The sequence below is a fragment of the Leopardus geoffroyi genome, chromosome B1, assembly GCF_018350155.1.
Source record: "Leopardus geoffroyi isolate Oge1 chromosome B1, O.geoffroyi_Oge1_pat1.0, whole genome shotgun sequence".
NCBI classification, from domain to species: Eukaryota; Metazoa; Chordata; class Mammalia; order Carnivora; family Felidae; genus Leopardus; species Leopardus geoffroyi.
In genome coordinates, this window is record NC_059327.1 from 80,662,270 (window position 1) to 80,676,343 (window position 14,074).

Sequence of the window (14,074 nt, forward strand, 5' to 3'; positions counted from 1 at the left end):
TATTTTGTATTGTTAAATTATACTCCAGAGAATTCTTAAAGGTGTTTCTACTGCTCTCCTGTTTTGATGCTACCCCAGATCTACTTACCCTACAAGGACTACATCCTTCCATGCCCTGCTGAGATCTTTTATTCGCTCTCAAACCCACGGACTTCTGTTTCAACATCACTTTAGCATGAGTGGACGGGCCATACTGAAGGACTTTTGCTGAATGATCTCATTTTTGTGACTTAATGAGAAGCTCTATTAAGCGGGGTGTGAGGGAGCAATCAAACTGTCCAATAGCTAAATTTCCTAGGCTGTTGTGCTGTGCAGATTCTTTAGTACTAAAGGTTGGAACATAGTCATGGTGTTTTCCAGCTAAAGGTTGTAATCCTAGAGCAAAGACGGAAAGTTACCTGTGATCAATTTTATATATTTTCAGGGTTGTATTTCAAAAGGAGATCTATCTTACACTGAAATTCCTAGATGGCTTCAGTGTTGCTTTGTAGTTGTTGACTTGGAAGCAATTCCCAGTTGTCTAAAAACTTTTCTGACATTATTTTAGCTGACAAATAGTATACAAGTGGCCCTGTTTTTAAATGAATATTATTTAATCCACATTAAACCATCTTTTAGTTCTTACACAAGTCTAAAATTTATTAAAGTCAAAAGTAATGTTTAGGGAGGGTAAAATCATAAATATGATTCATAAATACTTAAAAATCAACAATAGAGCCCCTGGTTGAATAGAAATCTCACTTAGAATTGTAGTTTATCTTTGAAAGAAAAACTTCTGGGATTAAGGGTAAACCAGTTTTAGAAAAGAAATCAAATATTATGGAATTTGAAAATCTAATTTGGCAGATATTAGATTAATGGCCTGTAAAACCTTAGAGTCTGAATTCAGTTTACGGAGTGTTTGACTTAATTCTCTTATTTCTTTTTCTCATTTTTCCTTTGTTATTTATGTTTAAATCTTAGTGACTTTTCCTTGTATGGGTTTAAACATTTTGTACTGAATTCTAAAGAAACAGGTCCCTACCTGCCTTTTTCTCAGTGAACTTTTGAGGAAGCTGTGGTCAGGAATTTTTGTGTGTGTGAAATTACTCTTTTTATAAATATATAACCCCACAGTTTCACCAATGTACATGTTTTTTGCTTGCAAATAAGTAGGGATTTAAAAATTTGGCATATAAAAAGCAAGGTTGATAAAGGCCTTTTCATATATTTGTATCCCTAATATGTTTTTATTTTTTAAAAATATGCTGCAGCTGATTGAACTAAATTTGATTTTGACTTGTGCCACACAACTATAATTCCTTTAAAAACATGTCAATATGCAATATATTTAAGATGATGTCAGCAACAATTCCTTCTTTATTTAGAGTAATGTAATCTGAAACTATCAACCTTTTCTACTTTCATGAGCTTTTGACTTTCAAAACATAATGCATGAAATAATGTATTTTATTTTTGGTAAAATGTCCATCATTGGAGGGAAAATTTTTATTTAAATATGCTTGTTCCATTGATATGGGTGTTTCTATCAGTATCTTTGTTTCTTTGAATATTCTAAACCCTTTGAGTTACTTTGGCTTAATTACTTATCGCCTCATTTAAAAGTTAATATCATGATTTCTCTTTGTGGCCAAGAAATTAGACTAATAAGGGTGATTAAGGTGGGGAACAAAATATCAAATGATATCAGAGTTTAGTTACCTTATCGGTTCTCTTCAGATAGACTGGATTATGCAACATGTTGGCTAGTAGCTCTGGGCCAGAGAGAAGGAATAATTAATATTGGAAGTATGTGGAGAGAAAAAACTCTGTAGGTTGACCTATAATGCAAACAATCCATGATGTGTAGCAAAAAGAAGAATGATCAGTGTCTTGAATTCAAGGGCGAAAGTGGCTTACTTTTATAAGGATATCTTACTGATTTTTATGAATGTTAAGTTCTATAAAGTCAAAATTGAGCAAAGAAAAATGAATGACATATTTAATTATCTACAAGTATAGGGTTGGGGGGACTTCAGTGGATAGAAAGTACATTGAAATATTAAACAACCAAAGTAGAAATCCTCTTTTAGTAAGATATTCATGCTGTGCAATACACATACACTAGTTATTTCTGGTTTTTCACTTAAGTTATTACATGTTAGCACTAAAGAGCATATCTGATGTTAATATTGTTGGGATCAAATATATATTAGCACCTGACACCAGATCACTCACAGACAGCCATATTCATTTATTTGTGAATTGTTCTATCTATTATGCGCATCCATTATGATAAGTGCTGTGACAGGACAGGAGGGTGCAAAATTGAATCACATGAAAAACCTACCCTGAATGAGCTTCTACTTTAAAAAGAGAGATATGAACACATAAATATATGAAATATAAGGTAGTAGAAACTGTGCTTTAAATACAAGGTAGTAGAAATTGTGTGCTTTAACAAGCATGCACGTGAGGAACAGGTGACATGGTAACAAGGAGTGAGAGCTCAGTGATTTAGGGAGGGGGGGGGAGATAAAATTGATCAGGTAAGACTCCATAGAAGAAGTAGAACTGTTGATCAGAGACCAATATTCCCTTTAAACATTTCTGATAGCTGAACAAAGTTCATGTACATCTAATAAGGCATGGCTTTTGAAAAATGTAGATTATTCTTTTGTAGTCATGTGAATAAGAGTATGGAGGAATGTGATCCTACGGGTAAGAAAAGGGACTTGAAGGATGATGTCTTTGAATCTTCTCCAGGTCCTCCACATTTTCATTTGTCCATTTGTTCATGGGTATTTTATTTGTACATGGTGGGCTCTGTAGGCTGTAAATAGGTATATTGCTAAAGATAAAGTTATACACTTTTGTCTTGGTGTACTCATCAGTGCTTATCTAGTATAATTGGCCTTTATAGTTTATAATTTAAAGTATAATATTTGTGCTCATTGAAAAAAATTTTTATGGTAAGCTGCCTCATATTTAGCCATGTCAATACTCATTGACTACTTTGTTACAGAAAGGTAGAAAAGAAGAATATAAAACAGGACCTGTTTATTTCGTTAATCAGTTGTAGCACTGGTAAATGAAAAAGTTAATGAGGTAGAATGTTGAAATAAATACTTAAATCAGGTTTTTATTCGTGATGTAACCATGGATTTTGAAAATTTGAAATCTAGGGCTGACCTTGATCAGTCCCCAGAGTTGGTGGAATTGGTTGTACATATTAGGTTCAAGAAAACTTGCAATAATTCTGATGAGATTTCCCAATATAATATGGAATAATACTGTTTAGATGCAAGGATTAGCTGCATTTCTTGAGATTGATGAGTGTTTGAAACAATTTTACCTTTTTTTTTCTTTTTTAGTTTATTTTGAGAGAGAAAGAGCATGTGTGCAAGTGGGACGGGGGCAGAGAGAGAGAGAGAGAGAGAGAGAGAGAGAGAGAGAAAGGGAGAGAGAGAATTCCAAGTAGGCACTGAGTTGATAGCATGGATCTCATTCTCACAAACCCATGAGATTATGACCTGAGCGGAAATCAAGAGTCAAGGCACTTAACCGACTGAGCCACCCAGGTGCCCCCAAACAATTTTACTTTAATTATCCATCATTTTTCATTGTGATTTTAAATGTGTTTATGCTTTGGACTTGAGAGCTATCAAGCGTACTCTGAAATCTATAAAGAACTGCATTTTCAAAAAGTGCTCTGAGTAATTGGTCTTATGGGTAGGCTCCAGTATAGAGTTAGATGTGCACACAGCGTTGCCTTTCCCTAAAAACACACTGCATGCATTTCCCATTCAGATGATATTTACTATGACTTCATTGGACTGCATATAGTTCTGAATAATTTACGCTTATCTCAGCTTCACCTATCCTTGAATTGGATAGGTAATGACTTACGGTGAGCGTTTTTAATTAGCCTTTCTTTTATTTGTGTTAGAAATGACTCTGTGTCATGCACTTACTCATTCAACAGGATCAGATGTTTGTTGACCTCTGTGTTCCCAGCACCAGCACAATATCTTAGTGAACGAGGTGGATACACTTTCAACATTTATAAAGGTTACGTTCTAATGTGGGAAGCAAACATTAAGCAACTAATTATATGATGTTACCTGAGAGTATATATGTGAAGAGAGAATGTATCCGAGGGACCATCTCAGTGAATTCCTCTTCCACCTTTTTAAAGTTGTGTGATCTTCCATATATTCATCTTCCTAGGACCCATCTTCACATATGTAAATAGGGATAGTAATACTAACTTCATGGGGTTGTTGTGAAAATAAATGAAAAAAAAAATGCATGTAAAAAGTTGGGTGCAATGCCTATTACACAGGAACATTTAGTAATTACTACCTATTAGTCTTTGGAGGGGTAGGGGAAGCCTTCTCTGAGCATTTGGCTTTTAAGCTGAGATCTGAACAATGGTAGGAATTTGCTAAATGGAGAACATTACATAAGAGAAAACACCATGTTCAAAGGCCCTGAGGCAGGATTGCCCGTGATGTTTTCAAAGAACTGAAAGAAAGCCATTGTGCCTGGAGCTCAGAAAATGAAGTGGAAAATGGCTTGAGATGAGGCTGAGGTAGGCTGGGGTAGCTAGATCACACAGGGTCTCCTGGGCCTTGTTAAAGAGGATTTAGGGTTTTATTCTAAGGGCAATAGGAAGAATTTCCACAGGGAAATGACATGATTAGATTTGAGTTTTAGAAAGATTGTTCTGGCCTTAGTATTGAGAGCAGTTCAAAATCTTTTATCAAGAATTAAGGGTCTGGCTAGTCTCTAAAGGGACCTTTTGGGGAATAATATTGGTGGGTATTTTTGCTAGTGTCATCTTCTTAGGTGTTGGTCTCAGAACAGCAGTCAGTGATGTAATTGACATTGTCAATTTCTAGTTTTTAAGTAAATCTGGAGATCATGGATATGTGAGTGTGTATATGTGTATGTACATATATACAAAAATATAAAAACACAGAGTGTGTGTGTGTATACACATATATATACAAATATGTCAGTATAAATATACACACGTATGTATATGTACACACACACACATTCTGTCACCCAATAAGGAGAGAGCCCAACTTATTTTCTGAATATGATCATTCAGTCTCAATGTTTTTTTGAATTATGGCATAAATGTTTAAGAGATGAGGGAGAAAAAATATATTTACCAATCCCTTTAATCTGTAAGGTATAATGACACATCAGGATGATTACTCTTCATGTGAGATTGGGAATTATTGTGTTATACATAACAACTTTATAATATACATCCCAAAATTTCAATTGCAGAGATACAGGCGAATGCTGTGTTCTCCTCTGTGTCATGATGAATGCAGCAGTTGTGCATATATACAAGAATAGATCATACTGAGCATCCCCTGAGCTCTGTTTGCAGACAAGTCGTATCTCCACCATGACAAAATTCCCACAAGATTTTGAATTATTAATGTTTTGGAATCTGCGGGATTCAGCAGATATGTTCAGTGTTATTGATGGCAGCAAACTTTATCTCTTTTATTTCTGAGACACATAATGAAATGGGGAGTCCCTCAAATAACCACAGTTAGTGTTTAGGTTAATTTTGTAGGGGCCATTGGGCTTTTGCCTTAATGTGTATAAATACGGTTTTTCTCTCTCACAGCAGATTGCACGGTAGATAGAGGGAGAGTGAATTGGCACTAATTTATGAACCCTTCCAGCCTTCTCACTGCTATGCACCCTGTGAGGGCAAGATGCTATAATTACACTTACTTCACATAATGAGAGCTTTTAATGACAATTACTGATGAGAGTTAGGGATGTTTGGGGACCTTACAGAAGATGCATTGACTCTTAGAAGAGACGACTTCATGTGCCTTTTGTGTGGCTCAGTCCCTAACAACTGACCAGCTACTCAGTGGAACACAGCTCCATAGCCCCAAATATTTGAGTGGACTACGAACTGAGGACGTAAGGTATACTTTATTTCTCAACTCAGAATAGGTCAAAGAGTTCAAGAATTCTGTTTGCTTTTAGCAGTGTTTTTACTTTACACTTTTTTTTTTTTTTTTCCCTTGGTCACACAGACATAGGCCATTTTTCTTTTTGGTAACAAGAATAACCCATAGTCCAGACTGTTCTTCTTGGAGACATTGATTTGCACAGTCACAAATGGGTACCTAACATTATTTTCCTCTTCACACATTTGCCATGTTCAAGTTTGATGGGCCAACACTTAAAAGCTCTGGTATACTTTATATTAATATGTATATGACAATTGTAATAAAGATAAAAAATAGAGATAATTACTTATTATTCTAAGGGCTTGAGTTTATATGGTCCTTTTATGAGTAAAGCAGAAATTTTCCTTATGAGTGAAGATGACATGTTTTGTTACATTTTTATAAACAATTAGACATTTCAATCATACAACACGTCAACATTTAACCAGCAGGATGATAGCACCCCTTTTCAGCTTCAGGATCTCTCTCCTTAAAGAAAATGGGTCAAGATTTGTTAATTTGTTTCTTTTTCCTTTTCAAGTTGCTCTGAGCATTAGTTTCTCCCAAAGCTCCTCTTTGCTTTTATATTCTGTATATTTACAACCATTTACTTTCAATTTTTGCATTTTGAATCTTCCGTATTTATGTCTGCTAACTCTAAAGTTATAATTAAAAGCAAAAAGTACTTGAAGTGCAGGCACATTTAAACCCAGTAAATTTATATAACTTACAAGTAATCTGATAAAGTAGAAGGGAAAACGGTTCATGTTTTCATCACTTCTGCTGCTGAGAACCTTCCCAGATCTAGGATTCTAATTTAAATAACTATCTTTCATGTACTCTGTATCCTTTTCCCACAACTTCCCGATGCCTAGCAAACTTGAAGTCCTTAGTAATTATTAGCATTAGCAATACTATCAGTAATTGGAATCATAAAACACTATGATTGCTTTTTGTCAGTTTCAGTAAGGTTTTTTGTGAGCAGGTATGCTTATAACCCAAAAACCTTTTTTTTAGCCATGTATTCATTTACTCATTCAATAAACACACATATTTGTTGATTGATTTTTCTGGATAAGGTATATGAGTAAAAATATTCCTTCAAATAGCAGAATCTAGGATGTCTTCAACAAATTTTACCGTTAAAAGACTAAAGCTCAAACACTCAAACTTTAATGGTGTCATATACTATTACACTTTTCATTATCATAATCCCTAAAAAAATATGATTTGAGACCCCATAGGCTGCATTTATTAACATTTATAGAGCATTTGTTAAGCTAGGTAACTGCTGAGTGCTTTTATCTCCGTTATATCACAAATCCTAGCAGTTGACCATGGAGAAATGGTCATCTACATTTTATAGCTAAGGACTCTGAGGCTCATAGAGGCTGGGTAAGTGATGTGCTCAGTGTCTCATAGCCAGGAGGTCAGCCTATCAGGCCTCCTAATTCCAATTTGGAGTTCATATCTGTATATCTATGTAACAGTCATATTATATTCTTTTCTTCCAATGTTATATTAGAAGCTGATCCTCTGACTTTGGCCGTGGAGACACTGAAGCTGGACCAAAGAGACTGAAGTTCTCTCTGGGAGTGTTGGTCTACTATGTTTCTTGATACTGCTTACTGTTTTTCAATGAGTTAATAGATTTCATTAAGAGTATGTGTTTAAAACTAAACACAGTGGTGTTTGGGAGAATGTATAATTCAGGGAAACAAAATTTGATGAAAATTGCTTATGCACTTTTTTTTTTCTTTTTTTTTGTTTAAAGATCAAAGCCTATCAGTTACTTTGGAGTCAGACTTTAAGACAACTGAAATTATAGCCCAGTTATTTTAGGTCTCACAGCTCTGTTCAGAGAGAAAGGTTGTATTTGAGCCAGTGAGTCTCAGACCTGTGAGAGCTGGGAGCCAGATCCCCTGTTTGATAACAAAGGGCCCTGACACTGGACTCTTGATGTGCGCTTTTTCCAAGGTAACATAAAATGTTTAATAGAGAACTCACAGATACCCATCTGATGGATTTTGGTGGAATTGCCAATTACAAAAACAATGATAAAAGTTAAAGTCACCTAGCTCCTCACCAGAACCCCCCCAAAGAAAAAGCCCCTTAATTCTCCATGTTTTAAGCACGTACCTCTCTAAGTATCGCTGCTGTTCATGATAAATCAAGAAGTTAAAAGCTAAATCAACCTATTATAGAGTTCCAAAGATTATTGTGACTTTTTGTGTATAACAGAAAATACTAGCTTTTCTTTAATTATCTGGTATCAAGTATGAGTTATTTATCTGTTTTGGTTTTTTTTTTTTTTTTTTTTTTTTTGGCTAAATAGTATTACTCATTGAATTCATATATCTCTAAGTAGGCATCTACTTATACCTAATTTTAAACAAGTCATTTCGCAAACATTTATTGAACACCTACTACAGGTCAAGGGAGCAATACAAACAATAAAAAGATAAGGATGACAAAAATCATAGACCAATACCCCACCTGCACAGACATGTTACTTGATCTCTCTCTACTTCCATTTCCTCTTGTAATTTGGTAATAATGTCTACCTCACAAGGCTGTTATGAGGATTAAATGACACAGTGAATGGCATATATGAAGTGCCTGGACTTGAAAAAAATTAAAGAGCTATTGTTTTATAATCCATATTTTCACTGCTAGAGTTAAGTGACTTATAGAAAATCACAAGGAATTGTTGAAAGGGTTGGAAATAGAATCTTAATTTCCCTCTGATTTTCTCACAAACATAAATTTATTCAGTGATTTTGCTGTTTGGTTTTGCAGATGTTTATTGAGTGTCTCCTATTTGTAAGTTGCTCTGCTAAGATCTGTGGAAAATGTAAGTTACTATTGGACACACTTCCTGTCCTTACATGCTTGTGACTATTAGGGATGTGAAACATATGCACAAATAACTGTGGTGCCAAGAAGAAAGAAATAAGTGATATAAAACTGGCACAGGCAACAGAAGGAAAATTAAAAAGGGAAGGGTTGGGGCGCCTGGGTGGCTCAGTTGGTTAAGCGTCTGACTTCAGCTCAGGTCATGATCTCACGGTCCATGAGTTCGAGCCCCGTGTCAGGCTCTGTGCTGACAGCTCAGAGCCTGGAGCCTGCTTCGGATTCTGTGTCTCCTTCTCTCTCTGACCCTCCCCCATTCATGCTCTGTCTCTCTCTGTCTCAAAAATAAATAAACATTAAAAAAAATTACACTTTATTTATTTATTTATTTTTTTAAATTTTTTTTTTCAACGTTTATTTATTTTTGGGACAGAGAGAGACAGAGCACGAACGGGGAAGGGGCAGAGAGAGAGGGAGACACAGAATCGGAAACAGGCTCCAGGCTCTGAGCCATCAGCCCAGAGCCCGACGCGGGGCTCGAACTCACGGACCGCGAGATCGTGACCTGGCTGAAGTCGGACGCTTAACCGACTGCGCCACCCAGGCGCCCCCCCCAAAAAAAATTACACTTTAAAAAAAAAGGGAAGGGTTCATGGATCGAAGGACATCTGAGTTGTGCCTTGAAGGATGGATAAGGTTTGGATATATGGAAAATGGCAGAAATACATTCCAAGGAAAAGAAACAGTAAATATATGATACAGGAAGTTGTGGGAGTTCATTAGGCTAGAGAAAGGATCTATGAAGGGCCAGCCTAGCAGAAAGGATGAAGAGGCACAGAATCCATGCTAAAGCATTTAGAAGTGTCACAATGTTGTGAAATCCACCAGTGAGACAGAGAGTTTAGGAGTGGAGGGTTAAAAGCGAGATGGCAAAATGTTAGCAATTGGTAACTGATGAATATAGGTGAAGAATATATAGATGTTCATTATCCTATTGGCAATTTTAATATAGGTTTGAAATTATTTTTTAAAAAGTTGAGGGAAAGAGATGAAAATACATGAAAAACTACTAAAATCAGTAAGCAAAGGACAAACCACTAGCCTAAGAATAGGCAAAACGTATGGCAGGAAATGCTGCAAGAGACTATAATGGCCAGTAAATGAATAAAAATATGTTCAGCCTTTTAGGTGTTAAGAGGAATTTAATTTCAAGTAATGAGACACTACTTTTCATCACCTGATTACACCATTTTTTAGGTGTAATCATATTGTGGGTATCCAGATAAAAGAGATGTTAACACTAACCTTCTGTGATTGTTGCAGTGATTTGAAAGCAGAATATGTGAAGTGCCTGCCACACAGAAGAGCTCAGTAACAACATCTCCTTCCACTGTTACTGTTGCCTAATAAATGATCATGAATACCTGAGCTAGGGTCCTGACAGCATGAATGAAAGAGTATCAGCTGGGTTTGGCAGCTGGTTGCATTTAAGAGAACATGGAGAAAAGAGCAGAGCTTAGGACAAACTCAGTGTGGTTTATTTGTAAAAGAGAAATTGCTAAAGAAAATTATATTTGCTATGGAAAGGAAGAAATGTTGGCTTAATTGAGGTGTTTGCCATACTGATTGTTGAATACTCAGTCTTTTCAAGGAAGAGTCACTGAGTCGTAGAAATTGAAGGTAGACCCATAATTTAAAGCCTTTTTAAATGCTCTGTTTTTCAGAATTATATTCATAAATATATATTATGGGCACACACACAAAAACAAAACAGTAAATGAAAGTATCCCCCTCCCATATCTCCTTATGGAAAGCCATTGCTAACTTTCTCATGTTTGCTACCAGAAAAATATGATGATACCAGTATAGTGTGTGTGTGTGTGTGTGTGTGTGTGTGTGTGTGTGTGTGTATGCCCATGCGTACATGTATGCTTTTAAAAATTCACACCAATAGTAATATGTCATATAAAAGTCTGCACCTTGCTTTTTTTTCTTTAACTCAGTGCAATCTTCCTTTATTCTATGTTAACATCTGCTTAAGAGTCTATTGACAAGATATAGCAAAAGGATTGAATTCATCCTCCATAAATGAGCCTATAAGGTTGTATTTAGTTTTTTACTGTTATAAATAAGTAGTCACGAACATTAGTGTTTATTTATCTTGATGTTTGTTTTGGGAGCATATTGGTAGCATCGGTTCCTAGAAGTAGAACAGCTGCGCCGTAAGTATTTATATTTTTAATTTTGATAAATAACTTTCCTCTTAAAAGGCTCTACCGTTTTTTCTTCCTCACCAACATTAGACATTACCAACTTATAAATTTATTAAGAGAAATATAATCTTACTTAGATATATATGTATCAAGTATTTATTGTAGCATTTCTTATTTATTGTCAATTACAGGTGAGGTTGAGTAATTTTTAAAATGTTCACTGGCTTTTACATACCTTTTTTGTTTTTAATATAATATTCTGATTTTATATTTCTATAAAATTCTATAATAATTCTAAAAAATCAACCTATTGTTTTCTAAACCCCTATATTTATGTAAGTTGTATGCTTTAAAAAAAGCGAATAAAACTAAAATTACGTTAATTTATGTATTTGGTTCAATTAATCATTAGCTATCTCTCTCAAGGAACTGGACAAGGCACTAAGGGTATGAATACGTTATCTTTTTACTAAAATTCCCATTACTCTTTTACATTGATTTTATATGTTATTCATATAGTAATAATCTATTTCTGTTACATTTTGCAAATATTTTGCAAATATTTTCCCAGTTATTTACCTTTTGATTGTATAATTGTTTTTGTCATATAAAGTTTTTTTTTTTCAATGTGCAATTAAATTTAGCAGTGTTTTCCTTTAGAGCTAGGATTTTTTCTAATCTAGGATTTATTTTTTTTTCCCTTTAATTACTGTCTTTGTTTGGGCTGCCATTAACAAAATACCATAGACTAGGTGGCTTAAACAACAGAAATTTATTTCTTGCCGTGGCTAAGAAGTCCAAGATCAAGGTTCGGGCCAATTCAGTTCCTGGCAAAGTAACTATTTCTGGCCTTTGTAGGACCATCTTCTTGCTGTGTTCTCACATGGTGGAGAGAGAGATATTGAAATCTCTGGTGTCTCTTCCTCTTCTTATAAGACACCAGCCCTATTGTTTAGAGCCCTACCCTTATGACCTCATTTAACCTTCATTAGGTCCAAAAGGCCCTATCACCACACACTGTCACGGTGTGAGTTAGCACTTCAGTGTATGAATTTGGGGTGGGGGTGCATAATTCAGCCCATTGTAATTACCAAATTTTATTTTGTATTCTGTGTTGATCCACCAAACAGTTTTGAATGCCATGTGAAATCTTTACTGTTCCCAATCACTGATATTGTTTGACTTAGTATATATAGTTTTTGACAGCAAGAATATACTTTTATTCTAGTACCCCTGTGTTCATCTCAAGGGCCTCTTCCGTTGGCTTATTCTGAGTGGGAAGACTATAAATATGTTAGACTTGAGGGATCGTCTGGTACAATACCTTCAATGTATATCTGTGGAAATTGAGATCCAGATTGGTAGAAGTGACTTCCTCCAAGTTTTGCAGTTAATCAGTACCAGGATTTGGAGTAGAATCCTGGTCTTTTTGGCTTCTAGTCTAGTGTTGTTTCTTAAGTAAGTGAAGGAATATCTATAGAGTACTTAGAACATGCCTGGCCCCTGATAAGTGCTCCTAACTGTTAGCATTCTGACTTTGCTGATGTCATTAGTATCATCATCATTATTCATAAAGAGCACAGATTCCGAAGCTAAACTGAGATTGAATCTCAGTGACAGTGGCAGTCCGTTGTTAGCCGTTCTTAGCCTCAGGTTTCTTGACCAAAAGAGGGGACAATAATGGAACTGATCTTATAGGCAGCTGAGAGAAATAGTTGATTGTTTTATACAAAGCACTTGGCGCAATACTTGCATCAAAATGATCATTATGTGAAGTATTTACTATTATTAGAGAAATACTCAGTCTCCTAGAATCAGCTTGAACCAATTAATCTTGTCTAGTTGCCTCCCATTATCCTCTGAATTCATGACTGTAAGCACACTCTGAAGTGGTCGCTGAAGCAATAAAAAAATGCTCACTTATGTGATGATGGAGCAGAGCAGAGCAGAGCAGAGAAAGAGACGGAGGGAACATTCAGTGGTTTTGGAGGCCCGCGTACAGAAAGAAACTGCGGAAGCTGGGCAAGAGGGAGGTGGTGCCAGGAGGAGGTTAGAAGGTGGCAAGGAAAGCTTCACCAACATTTATGATATTTAATCCTCCTCTTTGCCTCCTCCCAATGCTAATTAATACAAAGGTCTGACTCATTTTATTGTGCTTCACCTATTACACTTCACAGATACTGTGTTTTTTGCAAAGTGAAGGTGTGTGACAGCCCTGCGATGGGCATTCTATTGCGCCATTCTTGCAACAGCATTTGCTCACTTTGTGTCTCTGTGTTGCATTTTAGTAATTCTCACAATATTTCAGCCTTTTTCGTTGTTATTGTATTTGTTACAGTGATCTATGATTAGTGATCTTTGATATAACTATGGTGATTGTATTCAGGTGCCATGAACTGCACCCATGTAAGGTGGTGGACTTAACTGATAAATGTTGTGTGCGTTCTGACTGTGCCACTGACTGGCCATTCCCCCATCTCTCTGCTCTCCTTGGGCCTCCCTGTCCTCTGAGACACGACAATATTCAGGTTAGACCAATTAATAATGCTATAATGGCCTATAAGTGTTCAATTAAAAGGAAGAGTCACACATCTCTCACTTCAAATCAAAAGCTAGAGGGGGTGCCTGGGTGGCTCAGTCGGTTCAGCCTCTGAATTGCGCTCAGGTCATGATCTCGTGGCTCATGGGTTCGAGCCCTACGTTGGGCTCTGTGCTTAACAGCTCATTGCCTAGAACCTGCTTCGGATTCTGTGGCTCCCTCTCTCTCTGCCCCTCCCCTGCTTGTGCTCTGTCTCTCTCTAAAAAATAAATAAATATTTAAAAATTTTTAAAAATCAAAAGGTAGAAATGATTAAACTTAGTGAGGAAGGCATGTTGAAAGTCAAGATAGGCCAATAAATTAGGCCTCTTTTGCCAGTTAGCCAAGTTGTGAGTGCAAAGGAAAAGTTCTTGAAGGAGATGAAAAGCGCTACTCCAGTGACTACATGAATGATAAGAAAGTGAAACAACCTCATTGCTGATGGGGAGAAAGTT

The 14,074-nt window shown here is 36.0% G+C and overlaps 1 protein-coding gene and 1 long non-coding RNA gene across 6 annotated transcripts in view; one reads left to right on the forward strand and one right to left on the reverse strand.

Moving 5' to 3' along the window:
* Window positions 1-14,074, forward strand: part of SLC10A7 (solute carrier family 10 member 7) — a 258,926-nt gene that overhangs the window by 122,826 nt on the left and 122,026 nt on the right. The window lies entirely within an intron of this gene.
* LOC123591745 lies at window positions 107-13,731 on the reverse strand. Its single transcript, XR_006709484.1, has 3 exons — window positions 12,366-13,731; window positions 1,702-1,754; window positions 107-375 (listed from the first exon to the last, which is right to left on the reverse strand). It is a non-coding gene; the product is annotated as an uncharacterized LOC123591745 (long non-coding RNA).